Source organism: Sinocyclocheilus rhinocerous, unplaced genomic scaffold, assembly GCF_001515625.1.
Source record: "Sinocyclocheilus rhinocerous isolate Xijiao unplaced genomic scaffold, SAMN03320098_v1.1 scaffold165, whole genome shotgun sequence".
In the NCBI taxonomy this organism is placed as follows: Eukaryota; Metazoa; Chordata; class Actinopteri; order Cypriniformes; family Cyprinidae; genus Sinocyclocheilus; species Sinocyclocheilus rhinocerous.
Genome location: NW_015630990.1, coordinates 388,722 through 395,521, shown reverse-complemented (window position 1 = coordinate 395,521; position 6,800 = coordinate 388,722). Strand labels below are relative to the sequence as shown.

The following is a 6,800-nucleotide window of genomic DNA, read 5'->3' as shown; positions in this document are numbered from 1 at the left end:
AATGACTTTTAATGTAGACACAACAAGGCAGATTTAGGCAGGTGAGACACACACACTCGGGATAACATTCACAATAACCGACAAACTAGAATACAAGAGACAGGAAATTATATAGGGCAGATAACGAGGGGCAGACAGGTGAGCACAATGAGGTGATTAACTAATAATTAGTACGGGCTAAACCAACAAAAGGGGAAGAAACCACAATAAACAGTCCACAGGGGCGTTACAGTAACTGTGGTTAAAATTATTCATTAGATTTTACAATGCATTAAAAGGTGCATTACTAGGCATAATTAATGCATTAAAACTACTTTTATAATGCATTATACATAAAGGCTTTCAGTAAAGTGTTACCGAAAGTTTATTACAATTTAAAATTAGTTTTTAAATTAGTTAATAAGCAATTTATTTCTGTGATGGCAATGCTGAATTTTCTAATAGGTTAAAATCATTCTAATAGGCTAATTTGCTGCTCAAAAAACATTTCTAATTATATCAGTGTTGGAAACGGTAAAATTTAAATTTTTTTCAGAATTGTTTTTTAAAGTTCAAAAGAACTGCATTTATTTGAATCTTTTTTCTTTCTTTTTTTTTGCAAGATTATAAATGTCTTTACTGTCACTTCTGATCAATTTAAAGCATCCTTGCGGAATAAAATGATTAATTTCTTTGTTAAAAAAAAAAACCTACTGATCCCACACTTTTGAATAGTTGTGTACAATATATTGAAAATTGACGCTTTTCAGAAAATATGGACTAAAATGTTGCTCTGTCAAGGCGTGCATAGTTAAGTAAGACGTAGAAAAACATGGGTTGAATGGACTACTTTTATGGTGTCTTTAAAATATTTTTTAGTCATGGCTGCTCACTGTAGAATTTCAATGTATGGAAAATTGAATTTTTCAAAGTATCTTCTTTTGTATTCCATAGAAGAAACTGTAAATAATGACATAATGCGCTTTTTTTTTTTTTTAGGTGAACTACTCATTTAAAAAGCTAAAAGACTCACTCACCCACTGCACCTCTCCTGTGTCCTCCACCTTTGGCAGCATGAGAGCTGTGGGAAGCACGTCTGCCTGAAGAATAACCTCCATGTCAGCCTCAGCCAGGCCGCTGGACACCGAGTTCACCCGCACACACTTCTCCGTACGCCCCAGATCCAGCTTGGCCAGCATCTTTGGGATAGTTTTCCGTGCTGCATCCTGTCAAAAAAGAAAAAAAGAAATTTCATGTGCCATTGTGTCAAAAAGTACTTTCTTCACCACAGCTGCTATTAAAGAATGGAAATGTCCCAATGCATGCTCGACCACAAAATGAAAGACTGACCCAACTGTTTATGCAGCATTCAGTAATGTAATAAACACATAATGCGCTTGCAAACGAACACTGAATGGATATGTTACACAATTCAGACTCTCTGTTTGACCATGAACACAGGCTTGTGGCTATCAAATGTGAAAAAAGTGAATGAAAGTAGGTTAGACAGGGTTTATTATATGTTATTCTGCTACTGGACGATGAGTTGTGTTTACCTGATAAACGGGAGGAAATACTATGCCACGTACGGAAAGCTACAAGCAATAAAAATGCAACATGGGACATATCCGTTTGAACTGGGCATTGCTGCACTTGTAAAAAGATAAAAATGCATCAGTTTAGACGAGCGGACGTTATGTGAATTTACAGGGGAAGTGGTGGTTGGCGCCTGGGATTACAGTGCGGAGAAACATCTAGCGAGAGGGATCAACCACACTACAGCGGATTCACCAAAGGCCATAAAGTGAAAAGCCTTGCACACAAGTCTTCCACACAAACACCACTGACACATGACCAAAGGAAGTGGAGGGAGGAAGAATCAAAGTTAAAGCCAGGTTCCAGGGCCTAACTGTGACAACAGCAGCACACGCCAGGAGATTCAAACCAGATGCAGCTCAATGCAGAGGTTTCCATTGGTCTGAACACAGCATTCCATCCGAAGGGAAATGTGGTCTCAGTTAAGCAGAAGGAGGAAACAGTAGCTCAGGAGTTGTCAGGTTAGATCAGAGGAGGGATGAGAAAGGCCAAGGGAAAAAGAGGAGGGGGGCCAAGGCTCAGGGGTTAATTTAACTTGAATGAGGAACTCTTTGGCCTAGGTCATCTTCACACCGTCCACCGTCACCTCAAACCAAAAACTGCTGAATCTTAGCCCAGACCATAATGCCCATAAACCGGCCAAATACATGGCATTTACATCAACTTTAGAGACAATGAATAGAAGGAAAGAATGAAATAATAATAATAATAATAATAATAATAACAACAAATTGTTATATTTAATGTTATAAAACAAAATCAAGACTTTGTAAAAGAGTATAATAGGACCCCTTTAATTATAACATTATTATTATTATTATCTAGTCATCGTAAAATGTATTACATGTTATGGTCTGGCCTAAGGTTTATCAGCTTTTTTATTTTATTAATATACGTCTTTAATAATAATTATAGTAATAATAATAATAATAATAATAATCATAATAATAATAATAATAATAATAATAGTTAATGTTTTTATTATTACTAAACTATTATTATTATTATTAAAATATAATAATACAATTAATAATATTATAAGGCATGCTACATTTTAGCTTAATAGTAATCCAGGTATTACTGTGTAATAAAGCACATATAGAAAAAATAACAAAAAAGAGTTCTGCATGTCAGGTAACAGAAACTTAAAAATAACCATCAGTATTGGTCATGAAAAGTCAAAGATGGTAAATCTCTAGTCTAAATCTTTAACCTTCTTTTAAGTTAAGTCTGGACTATAAAACCTTCCTTTTGAACTGGTAATCACAACCGGTCTGGATTCAGATTCCCTCAACCTAGAGCTAAAATAACAACGTTGTCAACCATTTTTATAACAAAACTGATTGTGTACACAAGCCCAAAGCTGTGAAATCTTCTATATAACATCCGAAGCGTTGCAGATATACAAAGAAAACAGATTAAAACAAACACACAGTCTAGACTCTAGACACTCACGTCTAAACTAACATTGTGGTCCTCAACTTACAGTTTATGGTAGGAGTTGCTGAATTGCAAACTGAACACAAAGGGATCCTCAAAAGGAAGTCATATGTTCTCTTAGCCTATAATATATTTGGAGATCACAGTGGTAATATTAGGAGGGCCGACAGGTTTATGAAGCCATAACTCAGTATTTGTAAAGCTGTTCCATGGTGGATCCAGTTTGAGTCCTCCAGTATAATCCAAGACTGATCCAGTGTCTTAAACACTGGTGAACCAATGTGCTTTGTATGGCTGATATTACGTTCACTCTCGAACAAAAACATGAGGCTTTGAGTAACAAATCAACATCAAAAAGCTCTTATATCAAGTCAAAAGCGTAGCTAGAAATGGACCAATCAGAATGAAATAACGGCTGTATTGTGTAATGTTATATCAAACCTCATGCCACACGATTCTCTGCTTTTTATCACTACATTTTGCTTTGAACTGATATTCCCGACAGCAAAACATTTGAATTTCTATCAGTGGGAAGGGCTCACTAACTCATCTCCTCTCACAGTAAATTGACAGAAAGAACATTCTCGAGAAGATCTCGGGCTCCTGAGGGGACCCAGCCATTCCGAGCAGGAATAAAAGTACTTTGAAAGCTGAAATGTTTTACATTAATGGAAACCTGTCCAACTAGTTGCTTCAAAAGACCCTTCCCCAATCACTCAGCATCCCACAGAGTGACCAGGAGAATCGCAGGTTTGAGGGATCTTTTGATTCTTTCCATCAAGCCCATCATTAAAGCTCAACACAGTATCATGACAGCACGTCCACAAAACACTCAAAACAAAGGACAGACTTTGTAGACGCTGACTTCTCATTTAAAAAAAGGCCAGATCCTTCGCATTTTTAGAGAATTTGGACTCCAACTGTGCAATATGCCAAGAAATGGATCCGCGTTTGGATTATTCAGTGTCTAATCAAAGCGCAGGAAAAATGGGTGGTTTGTATGTCATTTGAAATGTATAATGATTTCTTATACATTTGCATTATTAGAAATACGAGAGGGAGGGACAAAAAGAAACTAAATTTTAATATGTTTCCATTTAACGTTTCTCACTCTTTTCATTTTTATTTTTTCATCCCAGCTTCTTGCAACCGACCGTGATATTTTATAAAATGTTTCAAAAATGAGCTGTAACTAAATGAGAGATGGTGCCTTTGATTCCCTAGATGTGTAGTCTAAGCAAACAATGTCTCATGGACAGGGTCTGACAGGTGACACACTGGGCATCTGGAGCTCTATTCCAGATGAATGACTAACAGATCCAGCATCTGATTCTGCATTTGTCCGGTTCCGCATGAGAGGGAAGCCTGTCTCTCAAGGCTAGCCGCTAGATTCTCTCAGCCCCTCGAAAACCACCACTTCTCCTCACACTGTGAGGCTGAAGAATGATCTGTTACTACTTCTGAGTGCTGCTCGGGGAGCTCACATTTTACTGACTGGCTCTGCCAGTCAAAACAGACGGCTGTAATTCGATAATGATAGAGGGACAATATGTGCTTTTCTTCAAAACTCAGCGTTTTGTGATACACTGGGCCGCATTGGACTCCCAGAATTAAGATGATAGAGAGGTTACAGTAATGGAGCGTTCAGATGGGACCTCAGGCCACAACATCTGCCGTCCACAGTTGCCAGAGCCGATCCTCCCTATACGCAAAGTACGCAAGCTGCGTAGGGCACCCTGAAACACCAGGGGGCCCCCTTGCTCTCAAAGATGATTTAATTTTAGTTTCGTTTTTGAATTATGAAAACCGCTTATGTCATTTCGTTTAATGCGGTGCGCTGTCGCCCTTTCTACGTCAAACGTGAATGTCATACAATGTCTTACTCGAGACAAAAAAAAAATAAACGAGTTGAAAGCGTACCGAGCCGCAGAAGAGACACCGTTTCTCAAGCGGACAAAGGCGTTTCATTCATTCATAACTCGTCATTCTTAGTTTTGCGTAGGGACCCCAGAAGTCTAGGATCGGCTCTGACAGTTGCTGTTCGTGGGCGCTATTTATTTCAGTTCTCAAAGTACTTGAAATGTCTGTCATCATAACCGGCCTTTAAGCAACACAATCTACACATTTGATAGCTGTGCCAGTGAAAACTTCAACAAATAATCCTTAACAATGTGCCAACAGTGTAGCCTTGTGATGCAGGCTGCATGTGAGAGTCTCTTCTGCTACTGAAGTGCTGAAGGAAAAACATCGAAGCCTGTGATGCGAGTGGGAACAGAAGGATCTCTGTGCCTCTAGGGGAACGACTGAGCTCAGTTTTTTTTCTCAGGGTTTTGTACTGTATCAAAGTTTTATAGGTAGCAACTCTTGAGAGAATTGTTTTATTCAAAGATAAACAGAAAACACTAAACATTGCAAAGTAAAGATCTTTGTAACTTTTATGATTGTTTAAGTGTTTTTAGTTGTGTTGCAATAATAACGGTAGACCAGATATGAAAGTTTCCACAAAGAGGGTACCAAATAGATTTTTTTTCCCCCAGCACATTTCTGTGAATTAATTTCTGTGCTTAAAATGCTGGTTTGAGGTCAAACTAAATATTATATAAGTGGTTTTATTTTCCTTTTAAAATTAAATTATATTGGAATTTTCAGAACTTTATTACCAACGTTTTGCATATAATCTTAAAGCAATATACACTAAATGAACAACACAATTAAATGTACTAAAATGATAAACAACAACAAAAGTTTGGCGAAGGCAGTCAACACTATATATAGGGTTGGACCTGTTGTTTTTGTTAAGAAAATAGTAAAAATAGTAACATATATTAAAATATATAAAGAGTAAAAAATATTCTTAATTCTGATTTATTTTAATTTGATGAAACTTTATCTAACATCTCTAATACTTTTGAGAATATCACACAACATGAAAAACACACAGGTAAGAGTAACATGAAACATTTTCTTATTCATCGAAAATGTGGTACAATCTGGATTTGTTAAATATTAACCCAGATGCCTATCTGGCCATGTTCTGTAGATTTCAGACATGAAGGTGTTTTTTTTTTAACCCAGTTTCTTCTTACAAGGGAGCAGATTATTTGCTAGGATTTAAAAAGTGGCATTACATGGAGTACATGGGGTACAAGGAGTGTTGGAAGTAACTGACTTTCAATTTTCTGGCCATTAGAGAGGTTCACACCTGCTGCCAGAGTGTTATAAAGTTACTTTCCATTTCAAGTGTACCATGGGAAGCATGGGAGAACTTATAATAATAATAATAATACATATAGCTGCAAGCAGCAATGACCAGGGTTCAAGCAGTTAAGGCATTTAAGCACATAAAGAAAAAGATTTTGTTAACATGGCTATAACCACTTAAATCAATGATTACCACGTGATTACTGAGCCATAAAACTCGTTAGCGCCAACTAGTGGACGATTTCTTTCAAAATTCTTACAGACCTTTAGGGCCGTGAGTCGAACATGCCCACTGAGTTTCGTTCCGATCGACCTCCGTTAACGTTGTTTAATAGGTGCTCAAATTTCATTGGCCGATGGCGGCCATGTTTTTTGAGATACGCGAATGTCCTCATAGACCCTTATGGCACACGTAGTCCTTGACACTGCAAACCAAATTTCAAGTCAATCGGACCAACGGTTTCCTAGTAATAGTTTTTTCAAAATTATAGCACCACCAAGTGGCAAAGCTACGTAATTTTTTTTTTGATTTGACCAAAGTTTTAGCTCTTACACATGTGCAGCGAGTTTGGTGAAGATATCTC

The 6,800-nt window shown here is 37.3% G+C and overlaps 1 pseudogene; it reads right to left on the bottom strand.

Annotated features, from left to right (window-relative positions):
* Positions 1 to 6,800, bottom strand: part of LOC107740912 (citrate lyase subunit beta-like protein, mitochondrial) — a 74,425-nt pseudogene that overhangs the window by 15,093 nt on the left and 52,532 nt on the right.